Raw genomic sequence first — 19,035 nt, 5'->3', positions numbered from 1 at the left:
GTTCCGCTAAGTGCAATGACCCAACGGGATGGAATCCCTCAGCACGGCGCAATTGATAGTCAATCCCCAGCTAACTACAGTGCCACCCCTTCAGGGACATCATCTAACAATGCAGAGGCCTCATTATAGGAAGGTATTTCCACGCAACACTAGTCAAGAGCGGAGCATTGTAACATACATAGAGGCAATTGAGGCTCAACTCCCTAATATGGGAATATCTCTCCCTGGCTGGGGATATAGAGTAAAGCTGTTGGACACTCTTAGGCCTAGATTTGGAGTTTGGCGGTAGCCGTGAAAACCAGCGTTAGAGGCTCCTAACGCTGGTTTTAGGCTACCGCCGGTATTTGGAGTCAGTCAAAAAAGGGTCTAACGCTCACTTTTCAGCCGCGACTTTTCCATACCGCAGATCCCCTTATCCTATCTTTTCAATGGGATCTTTCTAACTCCGGTATTTAGAGTCGTGTCTGAAGTGAGTGTTAGAAATCTAACGACAATACTCCAGCCGCAGAAAAAAGTCAGTAGTTAAGAGCTTTCTGGGCTAACGCCGGTTCATAAAGCTCTTAACTACTGTGCTCTAAAGTACACTAACACCCATAAACTACCTATGTACCCCTAAACCGAGGTCCCCCCACATCGCCGCCACTCGATTAAATTTTTTTAACCCCTAATCTGCCGACCGCCACCTACGTTATACTTATGTACCCCTAATCTGCTGCCCCTAACACCGCCGACCCCTATATTATATTTATTAACCCCTTACCTGCCCACCACAACGTCGCCGCCATCTACCTACAATAATTAACCCCTAATCTGCCGTCCGCACGCCGCCGCCACCTACATTATAGCTATGTACCCCTAATCTGCTGCCCCTAACACCGCCGACCCCTATATTATATTTATTAACCCCTAATCTGCCCCCCTCAACGTCCCCTCCACCTGCCTACACTTATTAACCCCTAATCTGCCGAGCGGACCGCACCGCTACTATAATAAAGTTATTAACCCCTAATCCGCCTCACTAACCCTATAATAAATAGTATTAACCCCTAATCTGCCCTCCCTAACATTGCCGACACCTAACTTCAAACATTAACCCCTAATCTGCCGACTGGAGCTCACTGCTATTCTAATAAATGTATTAACCCCTAAAGCTAAGTCTAACCCTAACACTAACACCCCCCTAAGTTAAATATAATTTAAATCTAACAAAATTAATTAACTCTTATTAAATAAATTACTCCTATTTAAAGCTAAATACTTACCTGTAAAATAAATCCTAATATAGCTACAATATAAATTATAATTATATTATAGCTATTTTAGGATTTATATTTATTTTACAGGCAAAATAGTTAAAAATAATTACAAAATTACCTGTAAAATTAATCCTAACCTAAGTTACAATTAAACCTAACACTACACTATCAATAAATTAATTAAATAAAATACCTACAATTACCTACAATTAAACCTAACACTACACTATCAATACATTAATTAAATACAACAATTTTAAACTAATTACACCTACTCTAAGCCCCCTAATAAAATAACAAAGACCCCCAAAATAAAAAAATGCCCTACCCTATTCTAAATTACTAAAGTTCAAAGCTCTTTTACCTTACCAGCCCTGAACAGGGCCCTTTGCGGGGCATGCCCCAAGAAATTCAGCTCTTTTGCCTGTAAAAAAACACATACAATACCCCCCCCAACATTACAACCCACCACCCACATACCCTAATCTAACCCAAACCCCCCTTAAATAAACCTAACACTAAGCCCCTGAAGATCTTCCTACCTTATCTTCACCATACCAGGTTCACCGATCGATCCAGAAGAGCTCCTCCGATGTCCTGATCCAAGCCCAAGCAGGGGGCTGAAGAGGTCCATGATCCGGCTGAAGTCATCATCCAAGCGGGAGCTGAAGAGGTCCATGATCCGGCTGAAGTCTTCTATCAACGGCATCTTCAATCTTCTTTCTTCCGGATCCATCTTGAAGACCTCCGACGCGGAACATCCTGCTGGCCCGACGGACTACCGACGAATGAAGGCTCCTTTAAGGGACGTCATCCAAGATGGTATGTGGGTTGTAATGTTGGGGGGGGGTATTGTATGTGTTTTTTTTACAGGCAAAAGAGCTGAATTTCTTGGGGCATGCCCCGCAAAGGGCCCTGTTCAGGGCTGGTAAGGTAAAAGAGCTTTGAACTTTAGTAATTTAGAATAGGGTAGGGCATTTTTTTATTTTGGGGGTCTTTGTTATTTTATTAGGGGGCTTAGAGTAGGTGTAATTAGTTTAAAATTGTTGTAATATTTTTCTGATGTTTGTAAATATTTTTTTATTTTTTGTAACAGTTCTTTTTTATTTTTTGTACTTTAGTTAGTTTATTTCATTGTATTTATTTGTAGATATTGTATTTAATTAATTTATTGATAGTGTAGTGTTAGGTTTAATTGTAGGTAATTGTAGGTATTTTATTTAATTAATTTATTGATAGTGTAGTGTTAGGTTTAATTGTAACTTAGGTTAGGATTTATTTTACAGGTAATTTTGTAATTATTTTAACTATTTTAGCTATTAAATAGTTCTTAACTATTTAATAGCTATTGTACCTGGTTAAAATAAATACAAAGTTACCTGTAAAATAAATATAAATCCTAAAATAGCTATAATATAATTATAATTTATATTGTAGCTATATTAGGATTTATTTTACAGGTAAGTATTTAGCTTTACATAGGAATAATTTATTTAATAAGAGTTAATTAATTTAGTTCGATTTAAATTATATTTAACTCAGGGGGGTGTTAGTGTTAGGGTTAGACTTAGCTTTAGGGGTTAATACATTTATTAGAATAGCGGTGAGCTCCAGTCGGCAGATTAGGGTTTAATGTTTGAAGTTAGGTGTCGGCGATGTTAGGGAGGGCAGATTAGGGGTTAATACTATTTATTATAGGGTTAGTGAGGCGGATTAGGGGTTAATAACTTTATTATAATAGCGGTGCGGTCCAGTCGGCAGATTAGGGGTTAATAAGTGTAGGCAGGTGGAGGCGACGTTGTGGGGGGCAGATTAGGGGTTAATAAATATAATATAGGGGTCGGCGGTGTTAGGGGCAGCAGATTAGGGGTACATAGGGATAATGTAAGTAGCGGCGGTTTACAGAGCGGCAGATTAGGGGTTAATAATAATATGCAGGGGTCAGCGATAGCGGGGGCGGCAGATTAGGGGTTAATAAGTGTAAGGTTAGGGGTGTTTAGACTCGGGGTACATGTTAGAGTGTTAGGTGCAGACGTAGGAAGTGTTTCCCCATAGCAAACAATGGGGCTGCGTTAGGAGCTGAACGCAGCTTTTTTGCAGGTGTTAGGTTTTTTTTCAGCTCAAACAGCCCCATTGTTTCCTATGGGGGAATCGTGCACGAGCACGTTTTTGAGGCTGGCCGCGTCCGTAAGCAACTCTGGTATCGAGAGTTGCAGTTGCGTTTAATATGCTCTACGCTCCTTTTTTGGAGCCTAACGCAGCCATTCTGTGGACTCTCAATACCAGAGTTATTTTAAAGGTGATGCCAGAAAAAAGCCAGCGTTAGCTACGCGGGTCGTTACCGACAAAACTCTAAATCTAGCCGTTAGAAGGGCTCGCTCCCATGAGACTTTGATCCTGCGAGTTCAGCTAAACGTAATCTCTGCTAGATATCTGGAGTGGCTCTTGCTACATGACATAGAGGTAACTACTCTCAGAGGCATAGGCTAAATGGACTGCTCTACTCTTTACCCAGCCCACTATGTTTTCTACGGACTGGCGAGTGTTAGTGAATGTGGAGGAGTCTCGTTTGATTTTTTTTCCTGGATTTTCCCTGGACTGTTTGATGCGTGATGAGTTCACATGTTTGTTTGTTTAAGGCTTCTCTGTTATATATGCTAGTTTTGTATAGTTTAAGTTCTTAGTTTATAAATGTGCTTACCTAAGTAATTATTGAAATTTACCGTCATTACCAGAGTCTCATTTTACTCATCTAATTGCTAGTTTATATAATTACTAATTGGGATAAGTGACAAATGTGTCAGGCTTTTTAGACTTGTGTCTTCTAATATTATAATCTGGTGTGCCCTGTCCTAGTCTATCTACATGCTGTCAATTTATGTAGGAGGTCTAATGATTTCCCAAGCACTCCAATCAGCCAATAGATCAGCCGATCAGCCAATAAAATGCGAGCTCAATCTGATTGGCTGATCCAATCAGCCAATTGGATTGAACTTCAATCTGATTGGCTGATTCAATCAGCCAATCAGATTTTTCCTACCTTAATTCCGATTGGCTGATAGAATCCTATCAGCCAATCGGAATTCGAGGGACGCCATCTTGGATGACGTCATTTAAAGGAACCTTCATTCGTCGTTAGTCCGTCGGTGAGGAAGGATGGCTCTGCGTCGGCTGCTTCAAGATGGACCCACTCTGCTCCGAATGGAAGAAGATAGAATATGCCGCCTGGATGAAGACTTTGGACCCTCTGGAGGACCTCTTCTTGCCAGATAGGATGAAGACTTCGGACCCTCTTCTGAACGGATCGGTGATACTCGGCTGGGTGAATACAAGGTAGGGAGATCTTCAGGGGCTTAGTGTTAGGTTTTTTAAGGGGGGTTTAGGTGGGTTAGATTACGGGTATGTGGGTGGTGGGTTGTAATGTGGGGGGGGTATTGTATGTTTTTTTTACTGGCAAAAGAACTGATTTCTTTGGGGCATGCCCTGCAAAAAGCCCTTTTAAGGGCTGGTAAGGTAATAGAGCTGTTAACTTTTTATTTTAGAATAGGGTAGGGAATTTTTTTATTTTGGGGGGGCTTTGTTTTTTTTTAGGGGGCTTAGAGTAGGTGTAATTAGTTTAAAATTCTTGTAATCTTTTTTATTTTTTGTAATTTAGTGTTTGTTTTTTTTTGTAATTTAGTGGGGTTTTTTTTGTAATTTAGTTTAGTTGATTTAATTGTAGGTAATTGTAGGTAGTTTATTTAATTCATTTATTGATAGTGTAGTGTTAGGTTTAATTGTAACTTAGGTTAGGATTTATTTTACAGGTAATTTTGTAATTATTTTAACTAGGTAGCTATTAAATAGTTAATAACTATTTAATAGCTATTGTACCTAGTTAAAATAAATACAAAGTTGCCTGTAAAATAAATATAAATCCTAAAATAGCTACAATGTAATTATTCGTTATATTGTAGCTATATTAGGATTTATTTTACAGGTAAGTATTTAGCTTTAAATAGGAATACTTTATTTAATAAGAGTTAATTTATTTCGTTAGAATAAAATTATATTTAAATTAGGGGGGTGTTAGGGTTAGGGTTAGACTTAGCTTTAGGGGTTAATACATTTATTATAGTAGCGGTGAGATCCGGTCGGCAGATTAGGGGTTAATACTTGAAGTTAGGTGTCGGCGATGTTAGTGAGGGCAGATTAGGGGTTAATAATTATAAATATTATGTAGGTGTCGGCGGTGTTAGGGGCAGCAGATTAGGGGTACATAGGGATAATGTAGGTGGCGGCGGTGTCCGGTCGGCAGATTAAGGGTTAAAATTTTTTATTAGAGTGGCGGCGATGTGGGGGGGGGCCTCAGTTTAGGGGTACATAGGTAGTTTATGGGTGTTAGTGTACTTTAGAGCACAGTAGTTAAGAGCTTTATAAACCGGCGTTAGCCCATAAAGCTCTTAACTTCTGACTTTTTTCTGCAGCTGGAGACTTGTCGGTAGAGTCCTAACGCTCACTTCACCCAAGACTCTAAATACCGGCGTTAGGAATATCTCATTGAAAAGATAGGATACGCAATTGGCGTAAGGGGATCTGCGGTATGGAAAAGTCATGGCTGGAAAATGAGCGTTAGACCCTTTCCTGACTGACTCTAAATACCAGCGGGCGGTAAAAAGCAGCGTTAGGAGCCCTTAACGCTGCTTTTGATGGCTAACGCAGAACTCTAAATCTAGGCCTTAGGGTTTATTTTACAGGTAAGTATTTAGTTTTAAATAGAATTTATTTAGTTATTATTAGTAGGTTTTATTTAGATTTATTTTAATTACATTAAAGGAACAGTTTCTCAAAAATGTTCTCCCCTTTAATTTGTTCCCAATGATCCACTTTACCTGCTGGAGTGTATTAAATTGTTTACAAATTGCCCTTTTACCCTTATATTGGCATTTGAAATAGTTGATTTAGCATGTGGTATCCCCACCTATTCTGAAAGTTTGTGGCCGCAGGTCCAAGCTATAGATAAGCTTTGTAAACACAGCCAGCAGAAGAAATTACACTCCCATTGTGATATAGCAGAGATAAGGTAATACAATGTTGATTTTCCAAGTACTGGTGATTGTTTTATGGACAGATATAAGATAAAGAAACATGTATATGTACACAATGTGATACAGTAATGAGATCTAATTATACCTACAGATATAAGATACAGACACATGTATATGTACACAATGTGATACAGTAATGAGATCTGATTATACCTACAGATATAAGATAGACACATGTATATGTACACAGTGTGATACAGTAATGAGATATGATTATACCTACAGATATAAGATACAGACACATGTATATGTGCACAGTGTGATACAGTAATGAGATCTGATTACACCTACAGATATAAGATACAGACACATGTATATGTACACAATGTGATACAGTAATGAGATCTGATTATACCTACAGATATAAGATACAGACACATGTATATGTGCACAGTGTGATACAGTAATGAGATCTGATTATACCTACAGATATAAGATACAGACACATGTATATGTACACAATGTGATAAAGTAATGAGATCTGATTATACCTACAGATATAAGATAAAGACACATGTATATGTACACAATGTGATACAGTAATGAGATCTGATTATACCTACAGATATAAGATACAGACACATGTATATGTACAGTGTGATACAGTAATGAGATCTGATTATACCTACAGATATAAGATAAAGACACATGTATATGTACACAATGTGATACAGTAATGAGATCTGATTATACCTACAGATATAAGATACAGACACATGTATATGTACACAGTGTGATACAGTAATGAGATCTGATTATACCTACAGATATAAGTTACAGACACATGTATATGTACACAATGTGATACAGTAATGAGATCTGATTACACCTACAGATATAAGATACAGACACATGTATATGTACACAGTGTGATACAGTAATGAGATCTGATTATACCTACAGATATAAGATACAGACACATGTATATGTACACAATGTGATAAAGTAATGAGATCTGATTATACCTACAGATATAAGATACAGACACATGTATATGTACACAATGTGATACAGTAATGAGATCTGATTATACCTACAGATATAAGATACAGACACATGTATATGTACACAATGTGATACAGTAATGAGATCTGATTATACCTACAGATATAAGATAAAGACACATGTATATGTACACAGTGTGATACAGTAATGAGATCTGATTATACCTACAGATATAAGATAAAGACACATGTATATGTACACAGTGTGATACAGTAATGAGATCTGATTATACCTACAGATATAAGATACAGACACATGTATATGTACACAGTGTGATACAGTAATGAGATCTGATTATACCTACAGATATAAGATACAGACACATGTATATGTACACAATGTGATACAGTAATGAGATCTGATTATACCTACAGATATAAGATACAGACACATGTATATGTACACAATGTGATAAAGTAATGAGATCTGATTATACCTACAGATATAAGATAAAGACACATGTATATGTATACAGTGTGATACAGTAATGAGATCTGATTATACCTACAGATATAAGATAAAGACACATGTATATGTACACAGTGTGATACAGTAATGAGATCTGATTATACCTACAAGCTCAACCCATTTAATTAGGTTGTGGCTTCAAAACACAAAATCAGAGCTTTAATATACACAAAAAACCTTAAAAAGCAAATTTTCATAATTTTTTTACTCTGCAGTAGTGATGTCGCGAACAGTTCACCAGAGAACAGTTCCCGGCGAACATAGCTTGTTCGCGTTCGCCGCGGCAAGCGAACATATGCGATGTTCGATCCGCCCCCTATTCGTCATCATTGAGTAAACTTTGACCCTGTATCTCACAGTCTGCAGACACATTTCAGCCAATCAGCAGCAGACACTCCCTCCCAGACCCTCCCAGCTCCTGGGCAGCAGCCATTTTAGATTAATTCTGATCCTGCATTCTTAGTGAGAGGAGGGGCAGTGTAGCTGCTGCTGATTTTATAGGGAAATTGATAGCTAGGCTAGTGTATTCAGTATCCACTACAGTCCTGAAGGACTCATCTGATCTCTGCTGTAAGGACAGCACCCCAAAAAGCCCTTTTTAGGGCTAGAACATCAGTCTTCTTTTTTTTATCTAATTGCATTTGCCTGCCTGTCAGCTCAGTGCCACCACTCATATCTGGTGTAACATTAGTGTAAATTAAAAAAAAAAAAATTTTTTACATCAGTCTGCTAGTGTAATCTAATTTCAGTTGCCAGCAGGCCAGCCTGCCACTGCCAGCCTGTGTGTCAGGCTCACAGCATATACTGTGCCTACTTGCTCAGTGCCACCACCAGTAATATCTGGTGTAACATTAGTGTAAATTAAAAAAAATAAAAACTTTTACATCAGTCTGCTAGTGTAATCTAATTGCAGTTGCCAGGACCGCCTGACACTGTCAGCCTGTGTGTCAGGCTCACAGCATATACTGTGCCTACTTGCTCAGTGCTACCACTCATATCTGGTGTAACATTAGTGTAAAATTTTTTTAAAAACTTTTACATCAGTCTGCTAGTGTAATCTAATTTCAGTTGCCAGGCCAGCCTGCCACTGCCAGCCTGTGTGTCAGGCTCACAGCATATACTGTGCCTACTTGCTCAGTGCCACCACTCATATCTGGTGCAACATTAGTGTAAATTTAAAAAAAAAAACTTTTACATCAGTCTGCTAGTGTAATCTAATAGCAGTTGCCAGAACAGCCTGCCACTGCCAGCCTGTGTGTCAGGCTCACAGCATATACTGTGCCTACTTCCTCAGTGCCACCACTCATATCTGGTGTAACATTAGTGTAAGAATTTGTTAAAAAAAACTTTTACATCAGTCTGCTAGTGTAATCTAATTTCAGTTGCCAGGCCAGCCTGTCACTGCCAGCCTTTATGTCAGGCTCACAGCATATACTGTGCCTACTTGCTCAGTGCCACCACTCATATCTGGTGTAACATTAGTGTAAAAAAAACAAAAAACTTTTACATCAGTCTGCTAGTGTAATCTAATTTCAGTTGCCAGGCCAGCCTGCCACTGCCAGCCTGTGTGTCAGGCTCACAGCATATACTGTGCCTACTTGCTCAGTGCCACCACCAGTCATATCTGGTGAAACAGTAGTGTAAATATTTTTTTAAAAAACTTTTACATCAGTCTGCTAGTGTAATCTAATAGCAGTTCCCTGCCTGCCACTGCCAGCCTGTGTGTCAGGCTCACAGCATATACTGTGCCTACTTGCTCAGTGCCACCACTCATATCTTGTCTAACATTAGTGTAAATGTAAAAAAAAAACTTTTACATCAGTCTGCTAGTGTAATCTAATTTCAGTTGCCAGGCCAGCCTGCCACTGCCAGCCTGTGTGTCAGGCTCACAGCATATACTGTGCCTACTTCCTCAGTGCCACCACTCATATCTGGTGTAACATTAGTGTAAATAAAAAAAAAAACTTTTACATCAGTCTGCTAGTGTAATCTAATTTCAGTTGCCAGGCCAGCCTGTCACTGCCAGCCTTTATGTCAGGCTCACAGCATATACTGTGCCTACTTGCTCAGTGCCACCACTCATATCTGGTGTAACATTAGTGTAAATAAAAAAAAAAACTTTTACATCAGTCTGCTAGTGTAATCTAATTTCAGTTGCCAGGCCAGCCTGCCACTGCCAGCCTGTGTGTTAGGCACACAGCATATACTGTGCCTACTTGCTCAGTGCCACCACTCATATCTTGTGTAACATTAGTGTAGATTGTTTTTAAAAAACCTTTTACATCAGTCTGCTAGTGTAATCTAATTGCAGTTGCCAGGCCAGCCTGCCACTGCCAGCCTGTGTGTCAGGCTCACAGCATATACTGTGCCTACTTGCTCAGTGCCACCACCAGTCATATCTGGTGAAACAGTAGTGTAAATATTTTTTTAAAAAACTTTTACATCAGTCTGCTAGTGTAATCTAATAGCAGTTCCCTGCCTGCCACTGCCAGCCTGTGTGTCAGGCTCACAGCATATACTCTGCCTACTTGCTCAGTGCCACCACTCATATCTTGTCTAACATTAGTGTAAATGTAAAAAAAAAACTTTTACATCAGTCTGCTAGTGTAATCTAATTTCAGTTGCCAGGCCAGCCTGCCACTGCGAGCCTGTGTTTCAGGCTCACAGCATATACTGTGCCTACTTGCTCAGTGCCACCACCAGTCATATCTGTTGTAACAGTAGTGTACATTTTTTTAAAAAAAACTTTTACATCAGTCTGCTAGTGTAATCTAATTTCAGTTGCCAGGCCAGCCTGCCACTGCCAGCCTGTGTGTCAGGCTCACAGCATATACTGTGCCTACTTGCTCAGTGCCACCACTCATATCTGGTGCAACATTAGTGTAAATTTAAAAAAAAAACTTTTACATCAGTCCGCTAGTATAATCTAATTTCAGTTGCCAGAACAGCCTGCCACTGCCAGCCTGTGTGTCAGGCTCACAGCATATACTGTGCCTACTTCCTCAGTGCCACCACTCATATCTGGTGTAACATTAGTGTAAGAATTTGTTAAAAAAAAACTTTTACATCAGTCTGCTAGTGTAATCTAATTTCAGTTGCCAGGCCAGCCTGTCACTGCCAGCCTTTATGTCAGGCTCACAGCATATACTGTGCCTACTTGCTCAGTGCCACCACTCATATCTGGTGTAACATTAGTGTAAATAAAAAAAAAAACTTTTACATCAGTCTGCTAGTGTAATCTAATTTCAGTTGCCAGGCCAGCCTGCCACTGCCAGCCTGTGTGTCAGGCACACAGCATATACTGTGCCTACTTGCTCAGTGCCACCACCCGTCATATCTGGTGAAAGAGTAGTGTAAATATTTTTTTAAAAAACTTTTACATCAGTCTGCTAGTGTAATCTAATAGCAGTTCCCTGCCTGCCACTGCCAGCCTGTGTGTCAGGCTCACAGAATATACTGTGCCTACTTGCTCAGTGCCACCACTCATATCTTGTCTAACATTAGTGTAAATGTAAAAAAAAAAACTTTTACATCAGTCTGCTAGTGTAATCTAATTTCAGTTGCCAGGCCAGCCTGCCACTGCCAGCCTGTGTGTCAGGCTCACAGCATATACTGTGCCTACTTGCTCAGTGCCACCACCAGTCATATCTGTTGTAACAGTAGTGTAAATTTTTTTTTAAAAAACTTTTACATCAGTCTGCTAGTGTAATCTAATAGCAGTTGCCTGCCTGCCACTGCCAGCCTGTGTGTCAGGCTCACAGCATATACTGTGCCTACTTGCTCAGTGCCACCACTCATATCTGGTGTAACATTAGTGTAAAATTTTTTTAAAAAAAACTTTTACATCAGTCTGCTAGTGTAATCTAATTTCAGTTTCCAGGCCAGCCTGCCACTGCCAGCCTGTGTGTCAGGCTCACAGCATATACTGTGCCTACTTGCTCAGTGCCACCACCAGTCATATCTAGTGAAACAGTAGTGTAAATATTTTTTAAAAAAACTTTTACATCAGTCTGCTAGTGTAATCTAATAGCAGTTGCCTGCCTGCCACTGCCAGCCTGTGTGTCAGGCTCACAGCATATACTGTGCCTACTTGCTCAGTGCCACCACTCATATCTGGTGTAACATTAGTGTAAAATTTTTTTAAAAAAAACTTTTACATCAGTCTGCTAGTGTAATCTAATTTCAGTTTCCAGGCCAGCCTGCCACTGCCAGCCTGTGTGTCAGGCTCACAGCATATACTGTGCCTACTTGCTCAGTGCCACCACCAGTCATATCTAGTGAAACAGTAGTGTAAATATTTTTTAAAAAAAACTTTTACATCAGTCTGCTAGTGTAATCTAATAGCAGTTCCCTGCCTGCCACTGCCAGCCTGTGTGTCAGGCTCACAGCATATACTGTGCCTACTTGCTCAGTGCTACCACTCATATCTTGTCTAACATTAGTGTAAATGTAAAAAAAAAACTTTTACATCAGTCTGCTAGTGTAATCTAATTTCAGTTGCCAGGCCAGCCTGCCACTGCCAGCCTGTGTGTCAGGCTCACAGCATATACTGTGCCTTCTTTCTCAGTGCCACCACCAGTCATATCTGGTGTAACAGTAGTGTAAATTTTTAAAAAAAAAACTTTTACATCAGTCTGCTAGTGTAATCTAATTGCAGTTGCCAGACCAGCCTGCCACTGCCAGCGTGTGTGTCAGGCTCACAGCGTATACTGTGCCCACTTGTCCAGTGCCACCACCACTCATATTATCTTGTTTAATAGTATTGTAAGTGTACATTTTAAAAATAAAAAAACTATTTTGACTTTGAAACATCAGTCTGCTTTTTTGTGTCAGGCTCACAGCGTATACTGTGCCCACTCACAGTAGCTTGCACGCATAGTAGCACTAATTGAAAAAAAAAATGACAGGCAGAGGCAGGCCAACCCGCAGGGGCCGTCGTGGTCGTGGTGCTGTGATTCCCTTTGGCCATAGAATAATGCCCAGTGTTAGGCCACGTACCATGAACATGAAAAGTTCTGATGAAATAGTTGACTTTATAACACAGGACACCCAATCGTCTACAGCTTCCGCTCGTAACCTTGATGCACCATACTCCTCTTCTAGCTTAGCTTCGGCACCTCTCAACTTACCACTTGCCCGCCTGCCACCACCACCGACACTAGCACCACAGCTGCCTCACTTGATCTGTCAGAGGAGTTATGTACACCTCAGTGTGAAGAAATGAGTGATGCGCAACCATCATTGACAGAGGATGTAGATAACTGTGATATGTCTCAGTCAGGCAGCATTACAGACATGGACGATGCACGGTGTGATGATGATGATGATGTTGTACCCGCCATTGCTTCCGTTGTTGAGTTGTCAGATACAAGTGAAGGGGTTGATGATGACAATGCGTCCGTGGATGTCACGTGGGTGCCCGGTAGAAGAGAAGAAGAACAGGGGGAAAGTTCAGATGGGGAGACAGAGAGGAGCAGGAGGAGGAGATGAGTTGGAAGCAGGGGGAGGTCATCGCAGGGAGCTAGTGGCACAGTCAGACAGCATGCATCGGCACCCGGGGTCAGCCAGACAGCACGCCAATCAACGCATGCTGTTGCCACCACCAGAATGCCGTCATCGCAGAGCTCAGCAGTGTGGCATTTTTTTATGTGTCTGCCTCTGACAACAGCAATGCCATTTGCAACCTGTGCCAAAAGAAACTGAGTCGTGGGAAGTCCAACACCCACCTAGGTACAACTGCTTTGCGAAGGCACATGATCTCACATCACAAACGTCTATGGGATGAACACATGAGTAGAAGCAGCACACAAACTCAAAGCCGCAATCCTCCTCCTGGTCCAGCATCTTCAGCCACGTCAAACACTGCTGTGCTCCTTGCCCCTCTCAACCATCCGCCATTCCGTCTCTCTTCCGGAGCAGTTCCTGCTCATCTGCCCACAGTCATGTGTCTGTCAAGGACATGTTTGAGCGTAAGAAGACAATCTCACCAAGTCACCCCCTTGCCCAGCGTCTGACAGCTGGCTTGTCTGAACTCTTAGCCCGCCAGCTTTTACCATACAAGCTGGTGGAGTCTGAGGCGTTCAAAAAATTTGTAGCTATTGGGACACCGCAGTGGAAGGTACCCGGTCGAAATTTCTTTGCACAAAAGGCAATCCCCAACCTGTACTCGATTGTGCAAAAGGAAGTAATGGCATGTCTGGCACACAGTGTTGGGGCAAGGGTCCATCTGACCACTGATAGCTGGTCTGCAAAGCATGGTCAGGGCAGGTATATCACATACACTGCACATTGGGTAAACCTGCTGATGGCTGCCAAGCATGGAATGCCTGGCTCTGCAGAGGATGAGTTGGTGACACCGCCACGACTTGCAGGCAGGCCTGCTGCCACCTCCTCTACTCCTCCTACTCCATCCTCTTCCATAACCTCCTCGGCTGAGTCCTCTTCTGCTGCTGTGTTTTGCTCCACATCAACGGCACCCCCCCAGCTCCCCAGGTACTATTCCACATCCTGGATACGGCAGTCTCATGCCGTCTTGGGGTTGACTTGCCTGAAAGCAGAGAGTCACACCGCAGCAGCACTCCTGTCCACCCTGAAAAAGGTGGATCAGTGGCTGACTCCGCACCAACTGGAGATCGGCAAAGTGGTTTCTGACAACGGAAGTAATTTGGTGGTGGCATTGAAATTGGGCAAGTTGACACATGTGCCGTGCATGGCACATGTGTGTAATCTGATTGTACAATGCTTTGTGCATAAGTACCCAGGCTTACAGGATGTCCTGAAGCAGGCCAGGAAGGTGTGTGGCCATTTAGGGCATTCCTACACGGCCATGGCGCACTTGTCAGATATCCAGCGGCGAAACAACCGTCCAGTAAGGTGCTTGATTTGCGACAGCCCGACACGTTGGAATTTAACACTCCTAATGTTCGACCGCCTACTCCAACAAGAAAAAAATGTTAATGAGTATTTGTATGACCGGGGTGCTAGGACAGGCTCTGGGGAGCTGGGAATTTTTTTGCCATGTTACTGGACGCTCATGCGCAATGCCTGTAGGCTCTTGTGTCCTTTTGAGGAGGTAACAAACCTAGTCAGTCGCACCGAAGGCACCATCACCGACATCATACCATTTGTTTTCTTCCTGGAGCTTGCCCTGCGAAGAGTGCTGGATCAGGCCGTAGATGAGCGTGAAGAGGAAGAGGAAGAGTTGTGGTCACCATCACCACCAGAAACAGCCTTATCAGCATCACTTGCTGGACCAGCGGCAATGCAGGAAGAGGATTGTGAGGAAGAGGAGTCAGAGGAGGAATGTGGTTTTGAGGAGGAGGAGGAAGACCAAGCACAACAGTCATCGCAGGGTGCTCATTGTCACCTATCTGGTACCTGTGGTGTTGTACATGGCTGGGGGGAAGAAGATACCTTCAGTGAGATCAGTGAGGACGAGGAACAGGACATGAGTAGCTCGGCATCCAACCTTGTGCAAATGGGGCCTTTCATGCTGTCGTGCCTGTTGAGGGACACTCATATAAAAAAGCTGAAGGAGAATGAACTGTACTGGGTGTCCACGCTACTAGACCCCCGGTATAAGCATAAAGTGACTGAAATGTTACCGAATTCCCACAAGTCGGAAAGGATGTAGCATTTCAAAAATAAATTAAAAAGTATGCTTTGCACAGCGTATAAGGGTGATGTCACAGCACAACGGGAATCTAACAGGGGAAAAGGTGAAAGTAATACTCCTCCTCCCACGACCACGCAGGCAAGGACAGGACGCTTTCCAGACGTGTTGTTGATGGAGGACATGCGGACCTTTTTAACTCCTATGCATCGCCACAGCCCTTTGGGATCCAGCCTCAGAGAATGACTCAACCGACAGGTAGTAGACTACCTCGCCTTAACTGCAGATCTCGACACTCTGAGGAGCGATGAACCCCTTGACTACTGGGTGTGCAGACTTGACCTGTGGCCTGAGCTATCCCAATTTGCAATCGAACTTCTGGCTTGCCCCGCTTCAAGTGTCCTGTCAGAAAGGACCTTCAGTGCAGCAGGAGGTATTGTCACTGAGAAGAGAAGTCGCCTAGGTCAAAAAAGTCTTGATTACCTCACCTTTATTAAAATGAATGAGGGATGGATCCCGAAGGGACTGACATTGGGCGATACATTAGAGTAAAAAAGGCCTGATGAGATGAGCTGCCTTGGGCTAAAAATGGTCCACACGCTGCTGTATTTTTATCTTCGAATGCCGGATGACTTGCGTGACGTTTCCGCCAACAACTAGGGTTCAAACCGCAATGTTTTAGGGCACTTTCTAACTGTCAAACAAACATCAATTTTTCTGGCCGCTGCTACAGCAGCGGCTGCAACAATACCTAATTTTTCAGGCATGTGTACATGCCTAATTTTTCTGGCCTCTGGTGCTGCACTGTGGCTTCAAAACCCAAACCAAAAAAAAGGCACATAACAGGGATTAAACTGATAGGAATAGTACTACTTAACACACCACTCCTATCTGGTGGCACATTAGATTGCACACACAGTGCCCCAAATTTGAAATAGGAGGACCGACCAAGCATCTTTTTCCATCTCCCGGTTCCTAAAATCATCTCTGGGTTCCTAAAATCGATGCCATACCTGTACTCGATTGTGCAAAAGGAAGTCATGGCATATGGGGTCTTTCAAACTGTCTGGCCTGTTGAGGGTCGGGGACCCTCGTATAAAAAGGCTGAAGGAGAACGACCTGTACTGGGTGTCCAAGCATCTTTTTCCATCTCCCGGTTCCTAAAAATTATCTCCAGGTTCCTAAAATCGATGCCATACCTGTACTCGATTGTGCAAAAGGAAGTCATGGCATATGGGGTCTTTCATGCTGTCGTGCCTGTTGAGGGTCGGGGACCCTTGTATAAAAAGGCTGAAGGAGAACGACCTGTACTGGGTGTCCAAGCATCTTTTTCCATCTCCCGGTTCCTAAAATCCATGCCATATACACGTCCCCTGATAGGAGACACCACAGTGGAAGGTACCCGGCCACAATTTCTTTGCACAAAAGGCAATCCTGGACCCCAACCTATACTCGATTGTGCAAAAGGAAGTAACCTTACCATGGGTCCCAGAACGCACGTCTTGTAATTCTCTGTCTGAGAAATTATATATCTATCAAATCTATCTATTTATCCTTCAAATCTATCTAACTATCAATCGTATCTATCAAATATATATTGCATCTATTGATCTATGTAATTCGTATCTATCAAATGTATATTGCATCTATTGATCTATGTAATTCGTATCTATCAAATGTTTATTGCATCTATTGATCTATGTAATTCGTATCTATCAAATGTATATTGCATCTATTGATCTATGTAATTCGTATCTATCAAATGTATAGTGCATCTATTGATCTATGTAATTTGTATCTATCAAATGTATATTGCATCTATTGATCTATGTAATTCGTATCTATCAATTGTATATTGCATCTATTGATCTATGTAATTCGTATCTATCAAATGTATATTGCATCTATTGATCTATGTAATTCGTATCTATCAAATGTATATTGCATCTATTGATCTATGTAATTAGTATCTATCAAATGTATATTGCATCTATTGATCTATGTAATCTATGTATCTATCTATCAAATCTATCTTGTGGCCGGACTGTTTTGTGACAGCCACTTGTGTTTCGGCCAAATTTGAAGTAGGAGGACCGACCAAGCATCTTTTTCCATCTCCCGGTTCCTAAAATCCATGCCATATACACCTCCCCGATAGGGGGAGTAAAAGGTATTAAACTGATCAGAATAGTACTACTTAACACACCACTCATATCTGGTGGCACAATAGATTGCACGCGCAGTGCCCCAAATTTGAAGCAGGAGGACCGACCAAGCATCTTTTTCCATCTCCCGGTTCCGAAAATCCATGCCATATACATGTCCCCTGGCGCCGCAACTGCCTCTGGGAACCTTACCATGGGTCCCAGACCGCACGTCTTCTAATTCTCTGTCTGGGAAATTATATATCTATCAAATCTATCTATTTATCTATCAAATCTATCTAACTATCAATCGTATATATCAAATATATATTGCATCTATTGATCTATGTAATTCGTATCTATCAAATGTATATTGCATCTATTGATCTATGTAATTCGTATCTACCAAATGTATATTGCATCTATTGATCTATGTAATTCATATCTATAAAATGTATATTGCATCTATTGATCTATGTAATTCGTATCTATCAAATTTATATTGCATCTATTGATCTATGTAATTTGTATCTATCAAATGTATATTGCATCTATTGATCTATGTAATTCGTATCTATCAAATGTATATTGCATCTATTGATCTATGTAATTCGTATCTATCAAATGTATATTGCATCTATTGATCTATGTAATTTGTATCTATCAAATTTATATTGCATCTATTGATCTATGTAATTTGTATCTATCAAATGTATATTGCATCTATTGATCTAGGTAATTCGTATCTATCAAATGTATATTGCATCTATTGATCTATGTCATTCGTATCTATCAAATGTATATTGCATCTATTGATCTATGTAATTCGTATCTATCAAATGTATAGTGCATCTATTGATCTATTTTATTCGTATCTATCAAATGTATATTGCATCTATTGATCTATGTAATTCGTATCTATCAAATGTATATTGCATCTATTGATCTATGTCATTCGTATCTATAATATGTATATTGCATCTATTGATCTATGTAATTTGTATCTATCAAATGTATATTGCATCTATTGATCTATGTAATCTATGTATCTATCTATCAAATCTATCTATCTCGTGGCCGGACTGCTTTGTGAGAGCCACTTGTGTTTTGGCCAAATTTGAAGTAGGAGGACCGACCAAGCATCTTTTTCCATCTCCCGGTTCCGAAAATCCATGCCATATACACCTCCCCCGATATGGGGAGTAACAGGTATTAAACTGATCAGAATAGTACTACTTAACACACCACTCATATCTGGTGGCACAATAGATTGCATGCGCAGTGCCCCAAATTTGAAGCAGGAAGACAGACCAAGCATCTTTTTCCATCTCCCGGTTCTGAAAATCCATGCCATATACACGTCCCCTGGCGCTGCAACTGCCTCTGGGAACCTTACCATGGGTCACAGACAGCACGTCTTGTAATTCTCTGTCTGGAAAATTATATATCTATCAAATCTATCT

At 41.1% G+C, this 19,035-nt stretch overlaps 1 protein-coding gene across 1 annotated transcript in view; it reads right to left on the bottom strand.

Moving 5' to 3' along the window:
- LOC128658296 (TRPM8 channel-associated factor homolog) overlaps positions 1-19,035 on the bottom strand; it is a 261,422-nt gene that overhangs the window by 111,674 nt on the left and 130,713 nt on the right. The window lies entirely within an intron of this gene.

The sequence above is a fragment of the Bombina bombina genome, chromosome 4, assembly GCF_027579735.1.
Source record: "Bombina bombina isolate aBomBom1 chromosome 4, aBomBom1.pri, whole genome shotgun sequence".
In the NCBI taxonomy this organism is placed as follows: domain Eukaryota; kingdom Metazoa; phylum Chordata; class Amphibia; order Anura; family Bombinatoridae; genus Bombina; species Bombina bombina.
This window is presented reverse-complemented; position numbering and strand designations above follow the sequence as displayed.